Here is a 15900-nt window from a genome sequence, read left to right on the forward strand (position 1 = left end):
TATGTATATGTATATATATATACATATATATATATATATATATATATATATATATATATATATATATATATATATATATATATATATATATATATATATATATATATGTATATATATATATATATATATACACATATATATATTCCTTTATTCCTTTACGTGCTTCAACCAGGTAGCTATGGTCATACTGGAGCACGACCATGATTTTTTTTCACTCTTTATTTTTGTACCCTCTCCACAATCCTTCCGTGGTTCCTCTCCAACTAATGCGATCCCATCAAAATTATCGATGGCCCATCTGGTGTATGAGGGAATTTGGCATTGTTGCCCTCAACTGTACCTCATGTCGAGGCATTTGTTCGTCTGGTATTGTGGATAGGAGATTGTCCTGTTTCTTTTTGAAAACCTCCATATCTATGTCGTGTAAGTTTCTCATTTGTTTTGACAGACCATTGAAGAGCTGTGTTCCTCTGAACCCTAGGCTATTGCAGTACCTAGTTCTTACATTAGATGCATTGGACGGTATCTCCGGTACTGTGCAGTGGCGTCCAATACGAGCATTCATATAACACTTGATGCCAAAATTGGGTACCAGCCCTTCCAGTAGTTTTCACATGTAAATCATTACATATCTCTCACATCTACGCTCTAGGGAGTAGTGTCGTAATTCTTTCAGCCTCTTCTTGTAATTCGGCTGTTGGACTGTAACAATCTTTTTAGTGTAGTGACGCTGGATCGCTTCAATCTCCATTGTTAGCTTGACACAGTGTGGTGACCAGAGCTGAGAGCAGAAGTCTAAGCGGCTGAGGACAAAGGTCTTCCATAGTGTCAACATGACTTCCTGATTTCTTGTCTTGAATGTCCTCAGCTGCATAAATAAATAGAATTAATTTAATCAGTCGGACACGTTTGTATAATTCTACTTAAATCCTCTAAGAGACAGACAATGTCCATGCTTGTTTTCACTTCATCTTAGAAGTTTCTAAGATATCAGGAAAAAAACTTGTTAGGGTCCCAGCTTGTCACTGATTTTGGGGTCGGTTTTAATTTATAGTCTTGTTTATCAAATTTTAGTATATCACAACCTAAGACTAGAGAACAGTGTTTGTTAGGAAAGGGCATGAGAGAGTTGACAGAATCATGGTGGGTATAGACATAAAACTTGTCAAGATTAGTTTGAAGTAGTACTGGCTATAATGAGGTCTGGTAAAGAAGACCTTAAATCAAGGTGTTAATTACCAGTTAAAGGGGCAAGACGCTAATAAAACCAATGATGGTATTACAGGGGAAATTTTATCATGGGGGTACTATAGGTGATTGATTTAAACAATATTGTTATATTGTTTAAAAACAAAATTTAGGGTTACCAAGACAAATATTATAACCAAAAGGATAAATTTTGAATAATTTTGAATATATACCAAAAGTTTCAACAACAGAGAGAGAAAAAAACACATAGAATTAGTTTAATATTCATTCATATACTTAATTATTTACTTATTAGGTGGTATCTATGAAGACTGACCACTGGCATTTACTAAAGGAATACTGGGGCGATAGAACATACTAACTATATATTAATTATAATCTAAGAGGTATATTATAAGTTGTGAAGTTACCGGTACTGTTATATATAAGCTAATATAAATTTCTTGGGGTACAAAAATTAGGTTTACTTACATAATGGCTATTATAAAAATGATAATATGATCAGTAGGGTGGAACACCATAGAAAGGAATAAATAGTTTAATCATTAAAACCTTGATGAATATCATCAATAGAAAAGAGAAGATTATATAGTATTTGTTTAATAATTCAATCATTTTACTAAATTATTTATTTATTTATTAGGTGGTATCTATAAAGACTGATCACTGGTATTTACTAAAGGAATACTGGGGCGATAGAACATGCTAACTATATATTAATTGTAAGCTGAGAGGTATAATATAAGTTTTAAAAGTTTTATAAGTTTCCAATGTTAATACATACATGATAATATAGTTTCTTGGGGTCACTTAATTAGGAGGGCTACTTACATAAAGGTCTTTATAAAAATAATAATATGATCAGGAAGGTGGAACACTATAGAAAGGGATAAATAGATTAATTACTAAAACCATGATGAAGTAAGACTAACTAGGCAGGAATATTCATAAGATAGTATACTAACACCATGTAGCACACTAACTTACTATACTATATAGCTTATATCATATGCAATGTATTTTAATTCCTCATATAACCGAATATCACCTGATTTATTATATATATATATATGTATATATATATATATATATATATATATATATATATATATATATATATATATATATATAAACTAGAGGGTAAGAATAATTAGATCCAACACTAAAACTTTTGAAAGTTAGTTACCATCAATTCAGTTCAAGCACAACACCTATAAAACGCTAATTTCGAAAATATTTAAATGTACGGGTGACACTATGTACGCATGATACCCTTAAGTCTAATCTATTGTTAATCAGGTTGCTCTTGTCCTTATGCTTAAAAATCTCATAAGTTTCCATAGAGCACAGCTCACACCCGTATCTACTATTTCTATAAGGCTGCGCTTTCCTTATTATTTCTCATTTAAAAATAAACTCAATCCCTCTTTCCTTCAGCTTCCAAATCTTACTAGATAATGACGTACAATTAGCCTTATGTTTGAGTCTAAAAGAGGAAAGGTGATTATAAAGCCGTTTTTTCATATTAATCGAACATCCAATATATATAAAATTACCAGTTATAGTTATGATTGTACATTTATAAATTACGTTCTGGGTAAGATATTGGCCTAATAATAGACAGTGAAACTTAACTCTACAATTGCAACCAAGAGAATTACTACTGTTAAATATTAGTACTATTGATATTCATATTGTTATTATTATTATTAATATTATCACTATTATTATTAATCCTACTATTCATCAAGCGTGTTATGTTCATGTCTACTATTATCTATTTCCCCTTCATTCAAATCTGCTTCAACGTCAACAGGCATATCATTAATTTCTATACTAGTATAGGCACCAGAGTTACAGCCTATATTGTGTATTTTAGAAGTATTAACACTGCCATTTCTATTTTCCACTTCTCCAATATTACTATTCTCATTTTGGGGGTTTACGCTATAGTTGATAGTACTATTATTATTATTATTATTATTATTATTATTAGTAGTAGTAGTAGTAGTAGTAGTAGTAGTAGTAGTAGTAGTAGTAGTAGTGGTAGTAGTAGTAGTAGTATCATCATCATCACCATCATCACCTCTTGCTAATTTTATAGTCTTCTTATTTAATCTAGCTACGATGAGACCCATATTGGGAAGAGTAGAATACGAGATTCTAACTATCTTACGAGAAAAGATTCTGTTATATCTATGGGGAGTAGGGAAATTTTTTTCTAAAATAGCCATAAATTTCCTATATATGTTTGTGGATATGGCACAGTTGTAAGGAATATTGAACCAGACGAAGTATTTACTTTCAAACTTACGATGTAAGTAATGGCGGGATCTACCTGTTCTATCACTGCTCCCCAAAGTCGTGAATTGATTATTAGGTATGTTCCTATTTCCAGTAGTTTTCATATCTATGTAGGGAGTAGTAACCAGCTCTTTCTCATCACTACCTTTATTATCTAACCAAAGCTTCGTTCCAGTTTTAGCATCCAATTTCCTGTTGTTGCTTATTCTATTATTATTTAAATTGTTGGGTTTGTAGGATGCTTTTCCATTTGGTATTTTTCACAACTAAGTAAATTAGTAGTCCGTCTATCACTCAAACTCTCATTATTTTCACTTTCAGGACTAAGAAAAATAATTTCCTGGTCATATCCAACCTTAGAGAAAGCAAAATTGTAGTGGTGGCAATGGGTATTAAGAATATCATTATTTGCTGATAATTTTGTAATTCTCCTAGAAATACTTTTAACTACTGATTTAAACACATTAGGCGGGGTGATTTGATAATTTGCTCACGTATCTCGTAACTTCACCTGGTTTCCTATAGGGGTAGTATAATCCTGAGTTAAGAACAAACCAGGAATACTGGTCCCAGCAGATAAAAATTGGAAACTTATATAGACTGGACTATATCACCTACAGGAAACTAGTAATGAAGGAACTCAACGCTAAATATAAAATAACAACGAAAAAACATAAATATACATATGTATATACATATATACATAAATATACATACATACATATATATACATACATACATACATACATACATACATACATACATACATACATACATATATATATATATATATATATATATATATATATATATATATATATATGCATATATACATATGTATATACATATATATATATATGAATGCTACTGGTAACATGTAATCTTGTACAACCTGTCGCATGGTCGGATCGTTGGCGACAAAACTGGCATCCCCACCAGGCTTGCTTGGTAAGGAGGGTGTTGTTGGAAACCCTGCGGGATGAAAAATAAGACCCGTCAAAGGGCAAAGGAACTCCTGAACAGTCATTTTCTTTATTTACCATATAGGTTCAAGAAAGAGGGACTATGCAAGGACAGACAAACAAATAGGGGGTCCGGGATCGAATGAGATTAACAGTATAAATGAATAATTTTAAAAGATTCAAATTAAAATACGAATGTATGATCAACAAAATGAAGCGGATGACGTGGTTCACCCGGCAAACCACATTCTCCCACTGAAGACTTTATTTTTCCCTTTTGTGTTCTCACTTAAACAGGTTCTTTCACTCTCAACACGCCACAGACTTCCATCTTTACGAAACACACTTTGCAACAGGCATTTCTTCTCCAGCCTTTTTTTTTCTTTTCATATGGAAAATGAAAAAGTTAACTTTTCAAGGCTCTCCGAAAGATCGGCTGTCCTCCAAATCTTAATCGAGTCTTTCCACTCCAACATGAAAGGAACTGCGCAGTTCAACGGCAACCTCTCCGAGCCCTTCGACATACGCAACGGGGTCAAACAAGGCTACGTACTCGCCCCAACCCTTTTCGGGATCTTCTTCTCACTCCTCCTGAGGCATGCATTTGGCACAGCACCAGAGGGAATATACTTACAGACGAGATCGGATGGTAGGCTGTTCAATCTTGCTTGCCTAAAAGCGAGGACAAAGGTCCGTGAAGTCCTCATTAGAGACATGCTGTTCGCTGATGACGCTGCAGTTGCGACTCACACTCAGAGGGAACTGCAGCTGCTGATGGATTGCTTAGCTCAGACCTGCAAAGACTTCGGGATGATTATCAGTCTGAAGAAGACAAGCGTTATGGGTCAAAACACCCCGGCACCACCTGTCATCACCATCGACAACTATGAGCTCGAGGTTGTCCACCAGTTTATGTACCTTGGTTCCACTACCACCAACAACCTCTCCTTAGATGTTGAGATAGACAAGAGGATCGGGAAGGCAGCCACAACATACGCTCACCTCACACCAAGAGTGTGGACAAACCCCAAGCTAGCAGTGAAAACGAAAATGGCTGCGTACAGTGCTTGTGTCCTTAGCACCCTGCTATACGGCAGCGAGACATGGACCGCGTACGCCCGCCAGGAGAAACGGCTCAACACCTTTCACGTCCGCATACTCGGCATCCTCTGGCAAGACAAAGTAACCAATACTGACGTTCTGTCTCGTGCTGGCCTCCCCACCATGCTCACCTTACTAAGACAACGTTGGCTGCGCTGGATTGGCCACGTTCGCCATATGGAGGAAAGTCGGATCCCAAAGGAGGTCCTTTACGGAGAGCTTGTCGCAGGGCAGAGAAACATTGGCCACCCGAAACTGAGGTACAGGGACGTGTGCAGGAGGGATATGAAGGTACTTGGTATCAACACCAATTCCTGGGAGGATCTCGCAGCCGACCGAACCAGCTGGAGAGACACTTTTCACAAACAACTGCAGACCGGCAAAGAGAATTTGAGGGTGGCAGCAGCTGAAAACCGAGCCCGCAGAAAAGAAATGACAGCCAACAGACCGGATTCAACGTATAGGTGTAACCTCTGCAAACGAGACTGCCACTCTCGCATCGGTCTCTACAGCCACAGGAGGCGTTGCAAAAACTGAATAGACAACTCAACGGACGGATGACATCATCCATGGTCAGCCATGACCGACGGAGGCCTAAGAAATATATATCTTTTTTACTTATATGTATATATATGTGTATATTTTTACTTTTATATATCTATTATATATATTTAAATCTTACTTTATATTTTTCAATTACATATCTTACTTTTTTATATTTATATATATTATTTATATTTAATTATTATTCACACATCATACCTTTTTATGTATATATATATGTATATTTTTACTTTTATATACATATTACTTATATTTAAATCTTACTTTATTTATATTTTTAAATTGCATATCTTTTACTTTTTTATAATTATATATATTATTTATATTTTATTCTTATTTACATTTGCAAATCACATAGCGTACTTTTCTTTTTCTTTCTATGTATAAATGAGTTACTCCGCGACGGTCACCGGAGTGATATTTGGTCACTCTATAGAATGTTTGACTGTCGGTTTGGTGTCTGGAATGGTATAGTTTACCTTATGGACAGGTGGAAGCTCTTTAACCTTGGTTGGTAATCTACCTAGGAGAAGGAAATCTCCGAAATAAAACCTGAGGCCTCGGAAGTTCCTGGTTTTGTCAATTTTCATGTCATACCGGCGAAAGTCTTCTTGGGCTAATGGGTGGGGGTGGGGGTAGTGCAGTGCAAACTACACCCACTGAAAATTCTTCATCTGCACAGGTACTTCCTGTACACCAGATCTTAGTTAAATCATTGAATTGGTTGGTTGGCAGAAACCTAAAAATGCGCTTGTAGCTTACTCTAAAATGTCTCAAAAAGATACAGTAAATGGCAAAAAAAGCTTGGGAACGTCAGGGGAACGGCAGGCTTCCCAGTGTATCATAGGCTGGGCGCGGTCGTCATCCTGCCACTATGGTCAAACATCCTTTGAATTTTGGTTGTTGGAATGTGCGCACACTTCTTGATGATAATTTCAACAAGAGACCAGAAAGACGTACTGCACTTATTGCATGTGAACTTAAGAAATATTCTCTTGATATAGTTGCGCTCTCTGAAACTTTTCTCTTTCTGCCGAGGGTCAAGTAAATGAAGCTACTTATGGATATACTATCTTTTGGAGAGGCCTACCTAAGGGTCGGCGTAGAGAATCTGGTGTTGGGTTTTCTCTCAAAAATACATTAGTATCCTCCATTGTATAGCTTCCAAGTGGTATATCTGAACGGATCTTATCATGCCGTATTCAACTGACAAAAGGTAGGTTTATTACCGTTGTCAGCACAAACAATGTCCCATTGTGATGAAACTGTAGGACGGTTTTATGTTGGTCTAGCACAATTATTGAGGAAAGTACCAATTTCTGACAAGCTGGTCATATTGGGAAATTTCAATGCAAGAGTTGGAAAGGACTACATTTCATGGCCTGTTTTAGGTTGACATGGGATTGGAAAATGTTATAAAAAGGGAGTAGCTCTTTTGACGTTTTGTACTGAGAATAATCTGGTTGTCACCAACACTCTGTTTAAGCAGACAAATAAATATAAAACCACCTGGATGCACCCAAGATCTAAGCACTGGTATCACATAGATTATATTCTGATAAGAAAACGTGATATGAAATACGCTTCTGGCGTTCGGGCCATGAGAGGAGCAGAAAACTGAACTGACCATCGTCTAGTGCGTGGAAAAACAGATTTTTCGATAATGCCTAAAAATCGACACTCTGGTCCTAAGGTACCCAAAAAGTTAAATGTTGCAAACTTTAAATTATCAGGCAACTTACAAAGATTCCACAATGCTATAGAAAGTATCAATCTTGGCCCAAACAATCTATGGGAAGATTTCAAAACAAAAGTATTTCAGGCTGCAAGTTCGTCAGTGGGATTTAAATCACGTAAGTATAGTGACTGGTTCTCAGATAGATCAGCAGAAATTCATCTACTTTTAGAAAAATAAACTTAGGCAATACACTTCTTTCTCAGTCCTTGAACTCAAACGAAGCTTACAGAAAGCTGAAAAGCAAAGTTAGATTGCTCTAAGGAAAATTAAACAGGAATGGTGGAATAATAGAGCAAAAGGGGCACAAGAAGCAGCTGATAGAAATGATGCCAAGGGTTTGTACTCTTATGTTAAGAAGATATATGGCCCAAATTTTCTTCAAAAGCTCCAGTGAAAACAGCAAATGGATGTTTGCTTCTGACTGACACCGCTTCTATTCATAAGCGCTGGGTAGAATATTTTTCTGCACTTTTGAATAGACCATCATCCGTTGACATGAGGACGATAGAAAAAGTCGAACACCCTCAAGTTATAGAAGAGATGACATTTGAATTAACTCTAGATGACATTTATTTAGCTGTGAATAAGCTGAATAACAATAAGTCTCCAGAGTCTGATGGAATCTGGCAGAAATCTTGAAACATGGGGGTGACAAAATGTTTGAACTCTTAAAAATATATAAATTTGTCACTGTTAGAGAACTGAGTGCCTCAAGACTGGATTGATGCCATTTTAGTCTCCTTGTATAAATCGGGGCAAAAGGATTTGTGTGGTAATTTTCGTGAGATTTCGCTTTTGTCTGTGGTTGGAAAGGTACTTGCCCGCATTTTGTTAGAACATTTAAATACCTTCATAGTTCCAAATATAGTGTCTGAGTCTCAGTGTGGTTTTCGTTCCTCCAGGGGCACAGCTGATTGTATCTTTACTATCAGACAATAACAAGAAAAATGCATTGAATAGAATCTTGCTCTAAACCATTGCTTTGTTGATTTGAGCAAAGCATTCGATTTTAAGGAAAATAGGTTGCCCAGAAAAATTTGTAAACATGATCAGGGCTTTGCATCAAGATATGAAAGCTAGAGTTAACTTTGGTGGTAGGCTCTCTCAACCTTTTGCTGTAGAAAATGGAGTAAAGCAAGGAGAACTTGATGCACTCACCTTCTTTGTAATATACTTTGCTGTTGTGTTGTCACATGCTTTTCAAAACTTTCAAGAGGGGATTTACATAAAATATCGAACAACAGGGAATGTTTTTAATATGACCAGACTGAAATTCAAAACGAAGGTTTTTACTTCATTCATTAGGGAACTTTTATACGCTGACGATTGTGATCTTGTCAGTCATTCTGAAACAGGTCTGCAATCTCTTCTATCTGCATTTGACTCAGCTTGTGATGATTTTGGCTTGACCATCAACTTGAAAAAAAAATTGTAATGCATCAACCTGCGTGTGATGCTGTTTGTAACCACTCTAAAATTTTTGTTCCGAGTAAATTACTTGAGGTTGTCGATTTGTTCATCTACCTTGGAAGTTCTGTACAAAGTTATGGAAATATTAATAGAGAAATACAGCTGCGAATTCAAAGGGCAGCAAAAGCATTTGGTGGCTTGGAGTCATGCGTTTAGTGCCGGCGACATATAAATAAGAATACAAAGCTGGCTCTTTACAAATCATTTGTCTTACTATCCCTGTTGTATTCCTGTGAAATTTGGACATGAAAGACATTTTATGAAAGACATTTTAAATTGTTAGAACAATTCCACCAAAAATGCCTTCATCGCATTTTAAAAATTAAATGGAGTTCTTTTATTCCAAACACAGATGTCCTTGTATCTGCAAGCATCACCTCAATTAAAGCTATGATTTTGAGGAACCAATTGAGATGGTGTGCCCATATTGTTCGAATGGCGGATGAATCATGCCGAAACAGCTGTTCATGGTGAGCTAGCAGAGGGGAAACGCTATCGACGTAAACATAAAAAAAGGTTTAAGGACGGCATAAGGACTACTATGAAGTCACTTGGAATGAATTCAGAAGGCATAGAAAGCCTTGCTTCGGATTGGGTTAGATGGCGAACAAAGGTGTGGAGTGGACTGAAAGCGTTTGAAGAGGCCAGGATAACGCATATAAGACTCAAAAGATATCTAAGGAAGATTTTTATGATCGAAAAGGTGAATGAAAATGACCTTTTTGTGTGCACATTTTGTGATAGACCATACCTTTCTTTTGCTGGGCTCAAATCTCATTTGCAAATCCACGGAAAACGAACCTCCACCAACTATTCTGCCTATATGTCTGTGCACACCTTCGAATGCAGTGTATGCCAGAAGGTTTGCAAATCTAACGGAGGCCTCAAAAGACATCTTAAGATCCACAAAGATCAGAACTTATCTGTAGCTGTTGGAGGTCCAAATCGGATGTGCAATCTATGTGGGTGTCTTTTCAGAATATTGTCTGGTTTAAAAAGCCACATCAGATGCCATGATGGTTCTAAGGTGTAGGTACAGGAGGTGGTCAAACTTTGCATAGGGAGCAGACAACCACCATATACATATGTATACATATATTAATAGTAATGGTAAGACAACAAAGGAATGAAAGAGACCTCGATATTTTGTAAATAGATTAATTCATCTGTAAGCATGATATGTGACAATTATTCGGTTTCCATAATAAGACTCCGAGTTTCGGATGTCGGAGCGGAAACCTGCTCCGGCATCTCATCAATTATCAAGCTAATCAACACAAATGTACACACACACACACACACACACACACACACACACACACACACACACACACACACATATATATATATATATATATATATACATATAATACAGTTCTATATTTAACATCAATATTAAACATCAATTAAATAACGAAATCAAAGAGAGATAACCTTCATTACTTAGAAAAATAGCCAGAGATGATGATAGAAAGAGAATCCAACAAAATCTGGAAAAGTGGTAGATGAAAGAATTTGAAATGGTGAAGACACGCCAGATTAAGAAGTTTATGAAACTCAAAGGTCAGAGAATGAAGACTGAAATCCGTCACCCACCTGTGAATTATATATATATATATATATATATATATATATATATATATATATATATATATATATATATATATATATATATATATATGCATATGTGCATCACGGCGATGACCCCCTCATCAGGATAAACATGAAACATGCACAGATCAAAACGTTTAATGAAAAGCTTATATAATTTAAGATGAACCCGTCGGCAGACCAGTCCAAATTTTCTATAGAAAAAAAAGAGACTATTACTAAACACTCAGGTGGTCGTAGTTAACAGAAATTTAACCTCACCGGTTTAAAATCCCCCGTAACGCCAAACAATTTTATTACATCTATTTTTATTTTTATGTACTTTCAAAAATGTGGACGAAAACCTATAGTTGCAAAAAGGGATCACCTCACTAAATCTATTGGCCCAAAACACTTAAGGATTGCAAGGGATTCGTTTACACACAATTTACACTTATTTATATTTACTCTGAAGTAAGGGGCTCTCGAAATAACGGACCATTCCAGAGAATAGCACTTATTATTCGTGTAAATAAGATGCGAGTGTGGTAGAGCTACAGTATTTTTCGTATGAAAACGAGCTCATGTGGGCCCTATATCTAACCTTAAAATTTACTGTACTACCTATATAAAACTTATTTAAATCATCCTCATCCTTAACAACGCATTTATATATTGCATTAGTAATTAGACAAAACCCATCAAGGGGACATAATCCAGGGTTCCTACAATTACATGATTTCTCAAGGCCATCCCTAACCTTGTTTCTACTACTAACAGTACTTGTCAGGTTTCCCATATTCACTCCTTCACATCTCTCATTACTGGGGTTCAATACAACAGGTGGGAACAAAATGTTGGCATCACTAACCTTAGGCATATCATAACTTACCTACCCAGAACAGGGGTTTCCATCAGAAGAACATCTCCAGTGCCCTTGCCCATTTCACTTGCTTCTATTTATAGATGCAATAATGGAGGCCAAATTTGGCATTACTGCGTAAAAGAACTTGATAGAAGACTTATTGCAAATGACTCTTTGGGAAGTTCTCCATTATTTATTTTATTTTTTTCTACAGAAAATTTGGACTGGTCAGCTGGTGGGTTCTTCTTAAATTATATAAGCTTTTCATAAAAAGTTTTGATCTGTGCATGTTTCATGTTTATCCTAATGAGGGTGTCATCGCCGTGATGCTCTTTAGTGTAAATGAACTGCGGTGGTGAGCTCCCGAAATGGCCATAGATATATGTGAATGTTGAATTTGACCGGTGATATCTGTTTATTTTGAACTTTGAACGTAGATGTGTGAGGGGAATAAAAGACTTTTTTCAAGATGTATGTGAATTTGACCTGTGAGAGTCTGCTTACTTATGAACTTTGGACGTACTTGTGTGAGTGAAGTAAAAAACTTTTTCGAATATTTTTTTGAAATAATTTTTTAAAAATATTTTAATCGTCTTTAATCGTCTTTAATCTTTTTAGTCGGTGAACACTTATTTTATTTTATTTTTATCTTTATTTATTTTATATTTGTCCATTAGGCTTTTTCGTAGTTTTGAATTTTTAGTCGTTATATTTAACTTTTGATAAGACGTTCTATTTGTATTTTATTAGAATATATATTTTTACCTTATGTGATTTTATGTATATGTATTTTTTATGGTTTTTATGTGTTTGTAAACCATTGTGTTTTTTTATATATGATTAAATGTTTGAGGGGTGGTGTTGTATGTAAAGTCAACCCAAATTTAATGTTTGTTCTATAACCAATGCTTCTTTATATATACCCGTATATATATACTTATATATATATATACATATATATATATATGTACATATATATACACACACACATATATATACATAGATATATACATATGTATATATATATATATATATATATATATATATATATATATATATATATATATATATATATATATATATATACCTACATATATACCTACATATATACATACATATATATACATATATACACATATATATATACACATATATAAACATATATATGCACATATATATACATATATATATATATATATATATATATATATATATATATATATATATACATATATATATACATACATATGTACATATATTCTTTTGTTTCAGTTATTTGATTGTGGCCATGCTGGAACACCGCCTTTAGTCGAGCAAATCGACCCCAGAACTTATTCTTTGTAAGCCTAGTACTCATTCTATCCGTCCCTTTTGCCGAACCGCTAGGTTACGGGGGCGTAAACACGCTAGAATCGGTTGTTAAGCGATGATGGGGGACAAACACAGTCACACAAACTTATACACGCACATACATGCATACATACATACATACATACATACATATATAAATAAATAAATAAATATATATATATATATATATATATATATATATATATATATATATATATATATATAAAGTTGTAGTATATTGTCAACTTAATGTGACAATCCCAATAAGGGAACACACTACTGCCGTTTAGCCCTAGGAAGCTGGAGCGCTTCCTGTCGGCCTTGACACAATTACTGTGTCCTTAAGTTTGCGAGGGGGAGACAAGCTCCTCCACCCAGCCTAGCCAGCATTCAGGGACATGTTTCTGAGACTTTGCTCGTCATCAGCCTGAAGTAGCTTGCCAGCTGGATAGAGAAGCCTGTTTCGCCTTAGCAAACTTATATAAATCATAGTGAAGTTTATTCACTGATCAGTGTGTTCCCTTATTGGGATTGTCACATTAAGTTGACAATATACTACAACTTTATCGCTCCACTACTGCTTAAATCTCTCTGAGAGATTTAGAAATATTATATTTCTAATTTTGCTGATCAGTGAATAAACTTCACCATGATTATATAAGTTTGCGAAGGCGAAACAGGCTTCTCTATCTAGCCGGCAATCTACTTCCGGCTCGTCGTATTGATTTGAATTGCTTCTGCCTAGTTTAGTGAGTTGTTTCTGTCCTTTTTGTTGCTGTTTGGTGTGAACTTTGTCAAGTTTCAACTGTTGTTCCTGTGGAATTGCGCCCTGCGGGGCAAAAATTTTCTTTTTTGCTGCTCTCTTTTAGAGAGATAGCAAACTACCATCGTGTAAAACGAAAACTTTTTCAATATGGATAACGAAATGACCTTTCTACTGTGTGATGAGGACTTTCCTCTTTTACAAGAAGAAATTTGTTTCAATAATACACAAGTATTTCAAGTAGACCCAGAAGTAACCAAGGAAGAGAAAAAGGCCAGCAGTTTTTCTTCCGCCGTAGGCGGACAATTTGAAGCAATGGAGGTGATACCCGAACAGTGGTACAAGTACAGAAACCTAATAAGGAAAACAGACGACATAACAAGGTTAATACCGCCAAAGGAAACTATCCAAGAGTTGGCGGTAAGAACCGTTATCTACAAAGTGTACAATTGCAAAGAAAGGCGCATCATGATGATGAAAACGGATGCAATTGAAAAGTGTCTTGCCCCTGTGTGGGAAAAAATAAAATATGTCGGTAGAGGGCCTCGAAATGCTACAGTAGAGGCCCAATTCGAATCCGCAGAAATTGCGAAAGTAGTATCAACACAAACGTTGAAAACCGAAGAGGTAATGCTCTTACCCACATACCTGGGTCGGAGAACTGCAAAAATCACAATAGAAGACATTCCACCCGGGTATGACGTAAACTGGTTGGTAGAAGCTTTAATTTACGACGTGGAGGATCAAGTGGAAGTACTCACAATGAGAAGGAGGAACGCACTCAATTGGAAGGGGCAGGCGCTAGAGCTTATAGTTCTAGCGTCAAACGATACCCTCGAGACCAGACCAGACAGGATATTTATAGGGGAAGGTCTCAGTGCAAGAGTGTCGGTGGAGGGACGGAGGCCCAGATGTTTTAAATGTGGAGAAAAGGGCCACGTGCGCTCCGAATGTGTAAAAATAAAAAAACCGAACCAAAAAAAAGAAGTCCCTCCCCAAAGGGAGAAAGAAATACCGGAGAAAACTGAACTTAAAAAAGATGACAAACAAGGAAAAACGAAAACACCGGAAGTCGTAATAGAAAAAGGAAAAAGTAAGGAAGAAGCGGAGTTTGAAGTTGCCAAAAACAAAAGGAAAAAACCCATTGGCCCAGACTCCCCTCCCCCTACAAGAAAAAAAGAAAAAACGCAAAACATACAAGAAAAAATACCCTCGTTCACTCCCAAATTGAAACCCGCTCCTAAACCCCCGCAAGAAAGAATTGTTTCGTACACCATCAAAAACGAAGTATTACACGAACTAATAACAAAAAAAAACTATACGATAATGGGACCGATTGAAGGTAAACCGCCGCACATACGGTTGGCGAGGATAAGTGCCGAACACTACGAACAATTCAAACGGAGATATGCTGACGATATTTTTGATGTGAGTCAGCATGTCGTGAAAGAAAAAATTATTTTAAAACCAACGGCTACACCAGTCATAGAAGATACCGGAGGAGGGGACGATGCAAGTCGTGAAACCCCTCCTGCAAAGGTAATGTAAACTTTTTTTTTTCATGGAAGTTAAGATAGGGTGTATAAATGTTCGTGGCCTGGGGTCCAAATGGAAGCAGACATGCCTCCTAAACGACCTCAGGTCGCGAAAGATAGATATATGTGTTGTGACTGAGTCCAAGCTGAACGGCCCACAGGCGTTCTCACCTCTTCTTAATGATTACGAGAAAGTTATTTCTCCGAGTCAAGGAGGGAGTGGGGGCGTTGTGGTACTGTTCAAAAAAAGCTTGGATGTACAGGTAAGTGCAGTCTTTCTAGACCCAGAAGGTAGGCTGGTCGTTCTGGATGTGACACACGCGAATAAGCAGTCTTTCAGGTTGGTAGCACTATATGCTCCGCAAGAAAATAGACAAACGGTTTTTTTTCGAGATTTGGAAAATTTCCTAGCGACGTCGAAAACTTTAGTGTTAACAGGAGACTTCAAC

General features: G+C 36.1%; 1 long non-coding RNA gene across 1 annotated transcript in view; it reads right to left on the minus strand.

Annotated features, from left to right (window-relative positions):
• Window positions 1-209: 209 nt before the first annotated feature.
• Window positions 210-15900, minus strand: part of LOC149132654 (uncharacterized) — a 21916-nt gene continuing 6225 nt past the window's right edge. Inside the window, exon 2 of the long non-coding RNA XR_016244394.1 lies at window positions 210-868. This is a non-coding gene — a long non-coding RNA (uncharacterized LOC149132654). The remainder of the gene's footprint in view (window positions 869-15900) is intronic.

The sequence above is a fragment of the Octopus bimaculoides genome, chromosome 14 (assembly GCF_046866305.1).
Source record: "Octopus bimaculoides isolate indiv1 chromosome 14, ASM4686630v1, whole genome shotgun sequence".
In the NCBI taxonomy this organism is placed as follows: Eukaryota; Metazoa; Mollusca; class Cephalopoda; order Octopoda; family Octopodidae; genus Octopus; species Octopus bimaculoides.